This window comes from Fukomys damarensis, unplaced genomic scaffold, assembly GCF_012274545.1.
Source record: "Fukomys damarensis isolate Sample0158 unplaced genomic scaffold, DMR_v1.0_HiC HiC_scaffold_3, whole genome shotgun sequence".
Classification (NCBI taxonomy): Eukaryota; Metazoa; Chordata; class Mammalia; order Rodentia; family Bathyergidae; genus Fukomys; species Fukomys damarensis.
In genome coordinates this window covers 26,026,036-26,039,855 of record NW_022900915.1, presented here as the reverse complement: position 1 = coordinate 26,039,855, position 13,820 = coordinate 26,026,036, and positions in this window count along the sequence as shown.

The following is a 13,820-nucleotide window of genomic DNA, read 5'->3' as shown; positions in this document are numbered from 1 at the left end:
TTAAAAATTTATATATAATCTTTAACAAAAGGAATGACATCATATATATGAAAGATGAGAGAGAAAGAGAGGGAGTTAGGAGCTTAAAAACTATGCACTACAGTGGTAGTGGAATTTTTCTTTGGATGATGAAGTTATAAGTTTGAGATTTTTCTTTCATGAAATAGTGATTTCTAATTTTGAAATAATTAACATTTTTATGATTTTAAATGCTTGATGATACAATTACATTTTTAAATGAATATTATATTATTGATTAATATAAGGAATGTATATAACAGGCTTAAATTTATGTTTGTCCCCTTGAGAATCAAATTGCCATGTTATTCCAACTTTGTACATTTGTAAATGACTAAATAAAATATTTTGCTAAAAGCAAAGCATTTTTTAATGTCCAAACTTTAATCTTTTCATTGTTATTTTCTGCTAATATGATGAAACCAGATGACTGTCCTTGGCTATATAAAATAAAGCATTTTGTAATCTGCTAGACATGGATTTCAAGGTACTTCTGACCACAAGATATTGTAAATGTGAGTTACATTATTTTTAGCTGCCTGAATCCTTTAATCTTTTCTTGATGATACTAAGAAGAGAAAACTAATAATGTCCCATTCAAGAATTTTGTGAAAAATTGTGTTGAATAATAGTTTCCTTTTCACTAATGTGCAATATTAGAACCTAAAAATGCTTTACTAATTGGAAATCTTTCTATTCATTTGTTATATTTTTCTCCAAGTGAAATTTTTAAAAAATATATATTCATCTCCTTTCATTAAAAAAGTGAATATCAGTTAAGTAAAACTTTTGTTTACTAGAATAAAAGCTTTATAGTAATTCTAAATAAATCTTCCTTAAGAAAGAATGAAAATAAGAAAGCAGTCATGAAATGTGACACCAATGTTCCTTTTAATATTTATAGAGCATTAAACAAACAAGCAAACGATGATATTAACCAACTTTGTCAGAGACTCCACTAACCAGAAAAGACTACTGTGTTTTGGAAGAAGATGGCAAAAAAAAAAAATCACCACTTTAATCAAAATTGTCAATCTCCTAGTTCCAGCAAAACGCAAGCTAAATGAGTCTGTTTAAAGATCAAAGACTAAGACAGATTGAAACTTTGATCTTCGCAATACTGCCTGAGTTTCAAGTGGCATGATAGCGCTTTGCTTCTTCATCATGACTCTGCTTTTCCACCAACGCATACGATCTGCCAAACCAAAGGTGCAGGAGTATATGATTATAATGAATTGTACAATTCTGTGAGAAGCTGAGGGCAGGAACAGCCTTCTGAAGTATTTGCTTCCTAAGCAAGTATCTTGACTATACCTCTAAAGATAGCTATTTTAAAATGCTTGTGCTCACTCGAATAGCATTTAAAATATAGATTTGTATTTGTAAAGTATTTCTTTTAAAATTATCATCTAAAGTCATGAATGCTTCAAGAGAACATTAAACAAAATGTTCAGGATTTGAATTGTGCATTAATAGATACTGGATAGGAAGTTGTTTTATGCACGTAAAATTAAATATCTCCTCTTCAAATAATTGTTCCACAGAACATAACCATAAATGGCAGAATTCCAGTTTTGCCAGTAAGACAAGGAAACTCTTTGATTATTTTTTGACAACTAATTCCTGCGTGCAATGAGATGACATCTTCCATAGCTTCAAGGATTGATTTCACTTTGCTGCTTACAGTACAGTCTAATATATATATATATGAAATAATAAAGTCTACAGTATAATCTAACATATATATATATATATTATGAAATATAAATGTTCCTTTTAGAATAATTCTGTAAAATAATAAAGTACAGTATAATCTAACATATATATATATATATTATGAAATATAAATGTTCCTTTTAGAATAATTCTGTAATCTGTATTCCTTCAGGTTATATTCTCGTGACAATCATACATTATTATATGCATTATTTATATTTTTATATTTTAAATTTTTATTTATATTTTTAATGTTAAAGCTTTCACCTTTGTCAAATTGATTTACTATTTCCTTCTATATATTGTCAAGGTGGTTTTTAGACTAACAGGCAAGGCTAATGAGGAATCATCAACTAAAGTAAGTATTAAATTTTTAAATTCGCTTTGAAATAGTGTAAAATAATTGGACAAATCCTTTGTTATATTTTATAATGTTATTTAATATAGTGGGATGATAAATCACAATTAAATTTACTAAATGTTGGAAAATGAGAAAAATACATAAATGATTCAAGGGAATGAAACTGATATACTATTGATAGGTCACTATCTTGTAAGAACATTTCAAACAAAAAAAATCACTGAGTGATTATTGTTTTACTATGAATAGTTTTTTTCAGGTTTTCTTAATCAAAAGTCTATTTGAAATAAAAAAAATCATTTGGAAAAGTCTTATGCAATCTTCTAGTGACTAAAATGGAGAAATGACTTGAGTGACCTTTATAGTAATTTAAAATAGTTTACTAGTGAGTTGATAATTAGTTCTGTTTTACCCTGAATGTGAGTTTTGAGGGAACGTGCCTCCTGGCTATCATATGAATTGATTTATTCAAATTTTCATTACATTTTTCATGGGAGAAAGAAGACAGACTTCAGCTTTAAAGAATTTTCGGGGGAACAGAAATGGAATTGGAGTTAATAGTTTGGATGGTAGAAGCAGAGTAAAAGGATCCTAAGTGGTGAATGCTGCATACTTATCACTCCTAAAGATAAATTTTAATTGAGAAATGTGTAAAGCTCTATATTTCAAAAAAAGAAGGCCAAATGAATAGAAAACTAACACAGGTAAAAGATGATTATACATCGCAGCAGAAATTTGTGGTATGTCTGAAAATTTTGTGTGGAAACTATCATGAGCAACTCGAATAACAGGTAAACTGTGGTCAATTCCTTTATAGTTTCACATTCAAAAGAAACAAAATTCAGTCTAATAAAAGGAAATCATTTAATAAAAACATTAATAACGATTCATATAATTACCAAAACTCACTTTGTAAACACGGTCAAGCTTTTATTTCTGTCAAACTTATTTTATTATATTAGCCCTGTTATCTGATGCATCACTGTACTTCTCTGGCTCTCTATGTGATAACTTCCTTGACTGCTTTTATAACTTGAATGGATAGTCATCATCAAAGAGGGAATTTCCTGACTTGCCAGTTTTGTTTATTTCTGATATTTATTACCTGACAATATTTTTTCTATCACCTGCTACATAACCTTCAGAAAGGTTTGTCGAATGAATGCTGATTAAGTCTTCTGCTTGAAAATTTTAAGTTTGTAGTATAAACCTAAGCTGTGGTACAGAACAGAAATTTCATCAGGATTATTTTTTTCTGTATGTCCACCCTGATATTATTTGTACAATGATGTTTTAGCCTCTTACAAACAGGAGAAAAGAGTTTCATGGAAGAAAATAATTTTATGTCTGCTGTTTTCTCAAGGGCATCCCCTTTTCTCTCTGCTTTCAAAAGCTCAGAAAAAAAGCCCTTAATTTTTCTTTCATTGAAAACTTTATTTCCATTAGTGCTCATTTATAAACAAATTCTTCACTTTACAATAAGCAAAGGGAGGAATTTATGATAAATATATCACAATGTATTGATGTATTAGTTAATTTTGGTTCTTTTTGTTGTTAAAAATGTAACTGAGAATTGCTGTCACTCAGGGCAGTGTGTCTGTAGAGCTATATCTATACCACCTATTATATTACTTAAATTAGATTATATTTCTGATTTAAAAGTATGAAAAACTTCTTGACAAAATATTCTTTGACCATTTATATGTAAGCTTTAAATCCACATTTTTGGACATTACAATTATCAAAACTGTTCATAAATGACTAAAAAGATGATAATGATTTTTGAATAAACCTAGAATGTATTCATGGCCCTGTAAGTATCATGCCTTCTTTCTTACAAAGTAGAATGACTTGAGAGTATTCAACTCAACATATTTGAAACATGTTTTAATTTACACAAAATAAGTGTATATGACTCAAGATATATCTGAGGAACTCTAAAGCATAGACCTGTAGCCTAGCTTTATGAGGATCAGAACTGTCTTAGTTATTTTTTGCCTTGCTGGGACAAAATAATGCACACTCACAAGTTAAATGAGGAAAGGGTTATTTTAGCTTACGTTTTGTAGTGGTTTCAGTCCATAGTCAGCTAGCTCCAAAGCAGGTTAGCATGGCAGAGAGAAATTGTGGAGGAGAAACAGTCCACGGCAGGGTAGGCAGGAAGTAGCAGCATCCTCCCTTTCCTTTCCTATTCCTTCCAGACTCCAAATCTATTGATTAGTGCCATCCACACTCAGTGTAGGGCTTCCCATTATCCACACTCAGAAATATTCCGAATTGTGACACACCCTTCGTCTATATTCACACTCTCTAGACCTCCTTAAAGTTCCACCTATTCACACACGAGACTTTTAGAGGACATTTAGATACAAGCCATAACAGGAGCCGAGAATATTATCTCTCCAAATTACATCCCTTATTATCTCTGGTTAAATTTCATGTTGCCTTCTCACAAGCAGTAAATTATCATTTCGTGCATTACTAACACAGCAATATAGAAAGGCAAATCGATTCACTGTCTGTTCCATACTTCAGAGAAGGAATTACTTCACTTGGGTTTAATTAATTATGATGAAGAATACATAGAACCACTAAATAAATAAGGTTATACTAATTTAAGTTGCTAATTTGAGCTAGCCTACTGACTCAAATGGCTAGCAGGTCCTAGACACTTGACTTCTGAGACATAATGACATACATGTCATTTAAATTAACTTTAATATCTTAAAATAAATTTCATGAATTTTTAAAGTGCTTCTTTCTCTGAAAGTGAAAAAAATTCCATCCTTGGTTTGCAGCTCTGTTAACTGGGAAAATCAAGACAAATGTTTAGGATTAAATGTCATCAGAATAATCTCTTCATTTATTCTAATAACTTCGGTCCTTTCTAAAGGCAAAAAGAAATACACAAAAAGCAATAGAGTAAGCAGAGCTTGAAGCAAAATTATGACAAAATCATAAAACCTTCCTGAAGTAAGACATTCTTTGTCTTACACTTGATTTTGTATTTTATTCGATGATGCCAGTAGTCCGCAAAGGTGAACTAACTATAGCAGTGGGAAAAACACAGGTTTCTGTAAATGAATTTTCTGAAATAACTTCTATTATCTAGGACTCATGTCCTTTAGAGGTGGACGTAGTTGATATTCCTTGCTCAAACTTATCATAAAAAATTCCTAATATATAAGGGAGAAATATGACAGTGAATGAGACTGAATTTCTTGGCAATGATGTTGGCTGATGGGTAAAAGATATTTGGTTTGATTGTAAAAATGAATGTATTGGATAAGTAAATAAGCTGAAATCATTCAGATGCAAGCAGAGATTTATTCTTTCACCACTCTTGCAAAATTGTCCTTTTATGTATTCCTTCATCTCCCCTAGGTGTGTCTGGCAAGTCTTTGGGTTTTTCCAAACCTTCTCCGATGTTAAACTTACCATGAAGCTGTGCAGTGCCTCCTTTTTCAAAGTACTGTGGCCACCTGCAGTAATGTACTGGCGTTGGATCATTCTGGCTCTAGATTAATTTGCTATATGTTTTGCAGTTTTTTGAGTCAGTTGTTAAGCTGTTGTTATCCTTAAATTGTTTGTGGTAAATGTACTCACATCAAATAAAACAAATTATAACCTACTTATTCATTTTCTGAAAAGCTGTTTCGCTATAATCATTAACTACATGCATAGCTCGCAAAGGCTCATTGGGAGCAGTTTGACTGGGCTCAGGATGAGGCAGCGACTTCATCCTTGAGATGGGTGCACAATGCACTGCTCATTCTCCTTAGAGAGGCCCATTCCCTTCTATCTCTATATTTCTCCAGGAAAATAGCTCTCTCCCTCCCTCCCCCTTCTCTCATTCTCCTTCCTTATCCTTCTTTTCTTCCTCCCTTCCTTTTTTCTTTTCCCCTATCTTCCTAGCTTTAATTTTATTTTAGCGATTATATTTTATTTCAAGTGCCAATTGATGGTCTTTTGCTAGGATCTTAAATACCCCTGACACAATCTTTCCAAAGCCTTCACAGCCTCTAAAATTCAGCACTGCTTGTTGTAACGTTTTGTGCTTTCTCCGAAGACAATAGAAAGCATTACATTTAACATCCTTAAATATAAAAGCCAAGAGACACTTACATTCTAATTATGTTACATTTTGTATGCACCATGCATCAACACACAGAACTACACCATGAGAGGTTTGCAAGTGATCATGTAAGTCTGAGCAATACTACTAGACATACCTCCCCCAAAAAGCTCAATTAACTTGATACACTTTCTGGTACATAACTTTTATGTTTTTGGAAATTAAAAGAGCTTTTATGGGAAATAAGAAGGAGAATAGATCCTGGGGTGACTTCTATAACTCTAACTAATGTTTTCTACTAACATTCCTGTTAGGCTACATAAAGTACATATATTCTTATCAAAGGTCAATCCTTTTTATATTTTCAAAAATTAATGTTTTATATTAATTTTCTTTATTGCATTATCCAAAATTCACAAGCTTTATATAAATTAAGCTGCTCCCTATCTCTGTCCACATCAAGGACCCTTTAGTTTTAACGGTGTTTCCACAATGGCTTTGGTACAAGGTGTCATCTTGTTATAATTCTTCAAAAGTAAAATAAATTTACAGATTATTTAATCTGCATGTATTTAATAACCAAGGATATATCACAAGCAAATTATATAATTTGTTTTTCTCAATAGTTTAAAAAATAGTGGATAATTTCCAATGTCAGGCAGCCGGGCATGGTGGTGCACGCCTGTAACCCCAGAACTCGGGCAGGAGGATCACTTAGAGTTTGAGACCAACCTGGGCTACATAGTGAGTTCCAAGTCAGTCTCAACTACACAGTGAGACCCTGCCTCAAAAACCAAAAAAAAAAAAAAAAAGAAAGGTACTGTAGAATTAATAAAAGTTTTGTTTTTTGCAATCTATTTTTAGACAAATTTCAGACATAAATCTTGTTCATCATTCATTATTCAGTTTATATTTCTTCCCAACAGCTACAATACTTAGTTGTATACACAAAACATATTGTACAGTATAGATTAGGACACTGCATTTCAGAGAGAACACAACAGCATAAGCAGGAGAACCGGATTTAGTCTGTATGTATATATACAAAGTGCACAGATTTGGAAGACAGTTTCCATTTTCTATAATTGGTCAATCCTATGTTCTCATTTTTAAAGTCAAGAAATATAAAATGCATCACCAACGATATCCAGGTAGTTTATGAAAAAACAATCTTAGCTCAAAGCTGGCAAACTTTTCAAGTAGATGGTATTTTAGGCACGGTAGCTCATGCAGCCTTCATCGTGTCTACCCAGCTCATCTCTGGTAGAGTAAATGAAGTCACAGGTAATCTGTAAGTGAACAGTATGACTCCATGCTAACATTTTCTTCAAGTGATGCACTGACTGTGGATCATAGAGATTCATCTGTGAAATCTTGACTTACGGCCCAAGACAAGAAACCTACATTTCCCTTGATATAAACACGATAGCATGTTCTGCAGATGACAGTAAGCGAGACTATTAATACATTAACTAGCAGCAAGAAAGGAGAAAGATTAGATGGGAGAATGTGACACACTTGCTTCTTCGTTGGCTTTCTGGATGGTTACTTTAGAGTACACACAAATAAATTTTCAGCATTAGTTTCCAGTCTAGGGTGTCATCATTTTCAGAATAAAGATTGATACTTATAGCCACACTTTCATGTATACATCAGTAAGAAAGACATCAGTATTTATTGTAATTTAACATTTTAAATATCAAAACATCTTATATGCACGAAATATTCTATGGTTTGAAATGAAATTAAATTTCATTTCAGAGAAACCAGGTAAATGAAAAACAATGTGTACAGGAAATACTTTGAGAAGACTAAATTGCAGTGTTATTTACAGAGGCTTCCTTTCCCCCATCAGCTTCCCACCAGTATGGTCTGCCTTCTTGCTGCAGGTCCGCTGTTGATGCTTGAATGGGATAAGATCAGTCATTCGGACTGAGTGAGAAACAATCACAGTCATGGAACCAAGTGTTCTCTTGGTTGTGCAGAGAGAAAATGTACTGGCAGCACTAACTTTTTATTATTTTCATTAACTTATTATAGAAATAACGTCCTTTCCACTTGAGATATAAAGGGACAAAGTAAGGACAAGCCAGTAAAGTCTCTTATAGATGAAGTTTTCATGCACACATAACTAATGAAAAAAGAATTTTAAAAAGTAAGCTTGGAGAACGTGAGGCACCTGAGCTCCACACTGAGAAGCAGTTGTTTCACAGCAAAGTGAATACAGACCCCAATTGCTAGACTGGTGTTGACATTCTATGTTATAGCTTGTGTCAAAGACAATCTACAGGGAGGCTGTCTACCTGCAGAAGGTCACAGAGTTAAACTGTCCACCACGCTGACTCGGCGCAGTGGCATTTATCACGGTGCACAGGCTTAGTCGGCAGCAAGCAGAACCTCCTCAGGCGTGCGAAGAAACCTGGCATTTTCTTCTACCTGCAGGCATCTGCTTTTTGAAGCCAGGAAGGACATCTGTAAAAGTTGGCTGCCTGCGTGGCAAACCACGAAAAATGCCAAGGAGAGTGATTTATGTCCCATTCTCTGAGACTAAAGAGGAAATACACACAGAATTTACTAATGAAAGGTCGAGACAGTGAAATATTTTCATTACAAAAAACCGAGGGCAAAAGACACATAATTGTTTGCACAATTTACAAATTTCCACTTCACAAGGCACTTATCGTAAAGTCCTAAATTGCGATAGCTGCTTCAGTGTGACTTCATATTTTTGTTTAACATTTGAATCTGTGCTTCAGTTTATTTATCAAGGGTGGAAAAATAAGGTACATTTATTTTCTTTAATTCAACCCTAGTAAGTAAAGTTTTTAATTACATAAGGAATTTTAAAATTAAGTAGAATACAGTCAGAACATACAACTCAGATAAATGCTGAACATTTTAAAATATTAAAAGTGAAAAGAGAGATATGATAATATAAAATTAAAATTCTTTCTTTTATTTTACTATTTTTTAAGAAAATTTGTGAACTTGGACCTGAAATTTAAAAATTCCCCGTGGAAAAAATAAAAAGCAAGAAATAGAGATAATTAACTCTTAGGTTATTACTTCTAATTGTCATAACACGTTCTAACAGCAGGTGAAATATGTAGTAAGTGGCTAGCGATCAGTCCATTTTCATGTAATCTGATTTTGAAAGTGAAAATAATTTATTTATTTGTTCATGTTCTCTGGCTTTATTTCTTGATAGCTTCTCTCCATTATATTTGACCGAGCCTCATAAACAGAAAATAAGATGAACAAAACACAGATTCTGTTCTTGTAAAAATGAGTTTCTCGAGTTTTGTTAATTTTTTAAAAAAGTTACGTAAACTTTAGCCATTTGAACGATTTCTGTGCTTGTCACTCTTTTTGCAGTTTCTGCACATATTCAAGAGAAAAGGATGCAGGAAGGTGCTGCTTTTGTGGCTTACAATCTAGTGGACAAGAGAACATGTGTAGAATCATACTCATGGACGCATTTTAATTCTAAAGTGGATGATCTTGTCGAGCTGGAATTGCAGAGGGAAAAGTAAACAAAATAGCATCTAAATACAAATCACTGCTTTAAGGAGACCCATACCTTTTATTTTTGTTTTACCCAGAATAGATAGGAAAAAAAGCATCAAAAATTGAACGTCTATAATCTAATTTAACTTTATTTCAGTTAGGTATAACAGGCTCATTTACTATTTTAAAATAAAACTAGAAGTTATTTTTACATTGATTGTTATTCATTATGAGGCATAGTGTATGTCTCATTACTTCAGTTAACAAAGTATGTCCAATACACATAATGCTTTGAAAACCACTTTTCTCTACCTGATCAGAAACAATTTCATTGAAATAAAAGCACACACACACACACACACACACACACACACACACACATGCTCATGTAGCTAGCTTACCTAATTGGCAGCTATTTTGTTCTTAAATTTCATCTAGATCCACAAAAGCAAACAAATAAACCTGCTAAATTCTCTCAAACTGTTCTGTAAGCAGAAGATGTTTAAAGCTGTTGGCAATGTGTTCCTCTTCACGAATGCAGAAAATCTCAAAAAGCTATATTCCTGTAGAAGTACATTTACAGGAAAATAATAATAAGTTATGAAGCAAGAAAATATTTTGATACAATATTTGGAACAGCAAATTATTCATTGCAGGCTCTAGTTCTCTAATAATTAAGCTGAGAGGATTTTGCTATCCTTAGGGCTTTATCATTTTCTAACACGTTTTCAGAAGTTACGCACTAGTTTTTCTCCTTAGTGCTCTCATGTTTTTGTGGCTTATCCAGCATTTAGCAAAACTTAGGTTGTGCCTCTGAAAGACAGGATTTCTGTTGTTAATAATAATAGTGATGCCTGACACAACTCTAGGCTAAAATTTTGAAAGGAACAATTACCAGGAGGAGAAAATACATAAACACTGTAGACAAGAAGAGAGAGGATAATTAAGAGAGTCACACTAAATTATTTTGGGAGCCTCGGGTGAAATCATAGGAAAGTGGAGAGAGGGAAAGAGAACACATCTACATCTTCATTCCTAGTCTGACTAAGAATTTTTCAAAACTTGGGAAGGAAAGAAAAAACAAAATATTTGTTGAAATGGAATTACCAGAAAAGTAATTTAAAGTAACTGTAATAAGTACACTAAGGTTACCATATAAGAGAAGCTTTAGTGGGAACTCCTGGATCTCCAGCCTTTCCAGCGTCCCTGGCAGGGCACTTGACAAGTGACCATAGTGAATTTCCTTGGTTCCTCAAGAGCACATCATCAAATCAGAAAATATCACCAAGTGACTTCTTCCAAGGCCAAGTGAAACAAATTAATCACACAGCCATATTTCTGTTTCCTGCCACCTGGCACAGAAGAATTAGTGGCTAAAATTCTTGAATCACATAATTAAAATTCATAATAAAATGGTGGCTCTTTTAACCAGTTAAAAGTTTACCCCGAGCATCACATGGGCTCGGGGTTTATGTGCTGACTGCAGGTGTGATGTCAGCCAGTAGATTCTTCTTTTAAATTTTATTTATTTATTTTTTGGTACCGGGGATTGAACTCAAGTCCCTGTGCTTGCAAGGCAGGCGATGGAACCACTAAGCCAAATCCCCGGCCCCAGCCAGTAGATTCTTACATTGAATAAATGTGATCAAATTGTCATTTTTATAGTTCCTGTTATCTTATAAAAAGTAATGAGAAAATCTGCAACTTTTGGTCATCCTGTATTTAAATAATTGACCTGGTAAGTGTTAAGCCACTAAATCTGTGGCTGACAAAGCAACTGGACATTTCTTTTTTCCTGGCCTGACCCAGTAATTCTTTTGCTCTCCAGTGCTTTCAAGATTTTCAATTTTTCCCCTGATTTCTGATTATCTACACTTGGAGAACAGATAAAAGTTAACTAGTATGCAAAAGACAATTCTTTGTTGCACACAGCCTTTTAAAATTTTATCAATCTTTAATCCCACGAAGAACTCTGCTGGTAAGTTCTAGAGGGCCAAGAGCCATTTTTAGATTACTACAATACGTTATTTTGTCATTTTTTAATTAGTGTTTTGAACATCTCAGCAAACTCTAGGAGTTTTCTGTTATAATAAAGAAGTAATCGTCAGAGTTGTTGGACAGCATCATCTTACCTTAGCACTTAACTTATATAATATAAAAGAGGCATGATTCAACTGCATTTGAGAAAATTTCCAGCATACACAGTACACCTTAATTCTAGATCTAAGAAAAAAGGAGATATGTGGATTATGATAAACCAAATAGAGACAGAATGGAAAAAATAAAATTGTGAGGAAAAGCAAAATTATAGGCAGGAAAAAAACATAAGAAGTCAAATTCATGTTTAGCAGATGTTGGTTGGAAAAGCTGTGCTTGTGACATCTTGCTCTTCACTGAACTGTGAGATGAGAGTTATGACTTAACTTCAAAATAATTATTTTAATATTCCATACCTCTGATTATTCAGCACTCTTTTGTTTTAAAGCTTCAGAAACTTTATTCTGAAGAGTGTACTCTACAGTGCCTGTCCAGGGTAACTGTTTAAATAGTGTAGCATGAAGATAATTACAGCAATATTGCCCTTGAGGTAGGATAACTGAAATACAAATAACATTTGATTATTTAGTAGAAGTTCCTTCTTTTCAAAGTAAATGCTTAATTCATATTGAAGAGACAATATTGTTACTATTCAATGAAAGAAATATATTTTTTCATGTCATCTAATTGTCCAAAAGCAAAGTAGATTTTTACATAGAAATATTACTCATTTTTTTAGGAAAATATTTCTATTCTATTGAAAATTTATTTGTCTTCATTTAAATGTGTCTGACCTTACTTTTTAAATCTATGAACATTGGGCTGGGCATTTAGCTCAGTGGTTCTGGCAACTGCCTCACAAACGCAAGGACCTGAGTTTGATCCCAAGTACCAAAAAATAAATAAACTCAATAAACTCTGTTTTTTCTCATTCAAGTGTATTATGTAACATTTACATACTAAGATCATACTTTATTTAAATATGATATAAACAATACATGATTACATATTTTTACATTTATTGGTTAAACAATTTATACTACTTAATTACTTTTGCATGCTAAAATGCTAAATAAGCCACATTTAACATTTTAGCATGCAAAAATAATAAATATATACAGAGGAGAAAATTTTGCAGATATTTTAGATAAATACATAATAGCATGAATGTGAAGTTAATCAGTCACATTAATTATGTATTCTTCAACATGTTATTAGTACTTTCCAGGTTTCAATTTTTCAACCAGTAATTAGATTACTATTTGGCTACGTTCTCCGATGTTGTTGTAACATAATGTATACAATGACCTATAGCACCTGATATGAACAGCAATTGTCATTATTTCTGCAAGATTAAAATATTAAAGTTAAAATGACATAACAGACCTAAAGCAGCTCACTGTATCACTGTATCACGGAATCCTATTTCCATCTACTCACTGATCAAAGTAATATTTGAAAAGTTAAATTCATAATAATAAAATCTTTTAAAAATATTTTCACTAGAGCCAGAAATTAAGAAACAGTTGTTCCAATCATTGTGTATAATCATTTTAGGGTGATTCTCCATATTTTATTAATAACATCATTTTAATAGATTCTAACCCTACCGTATCCAGTCATAATAGTCTACAAGTTTTAAAACACTAAAGTCAAAGTTCGTTTAAATCGCCTATCTTCCTCTCTTCTAAGTATACACTCTGAGTCACAGAAGAGACTTTAGGGGTTGTACTGTCATCCACTCTGCCTTTTCTCATCCCAGAACATTGATATGGAATAGTGCATGTGTGTGTGTGTGTGTGTGTGTGTGTGTGTGTGTGTATGTGGGGTATCGCTCTCAGAGTAATGTGCTTCTCCACTGAAGTCCATAGCTAACTATTCTCAGAGGAGCACCTGACGCATCCTAGTGAACATTTCAGAAATTGATTGGTGCTTTTGAAATCAGTTATCACAACGATTGGAGAATATTGCAGACCAGATGTAAGGTTGATCAGATACTTCCATGCAAGAAATACTCCACAGTAAATTGTTCCACATGACTGTTGACTGCAGCTAAGCTCAGTGCAAATACGTATAAGTAGTACTTCACCGAAAAAATTAAAAATT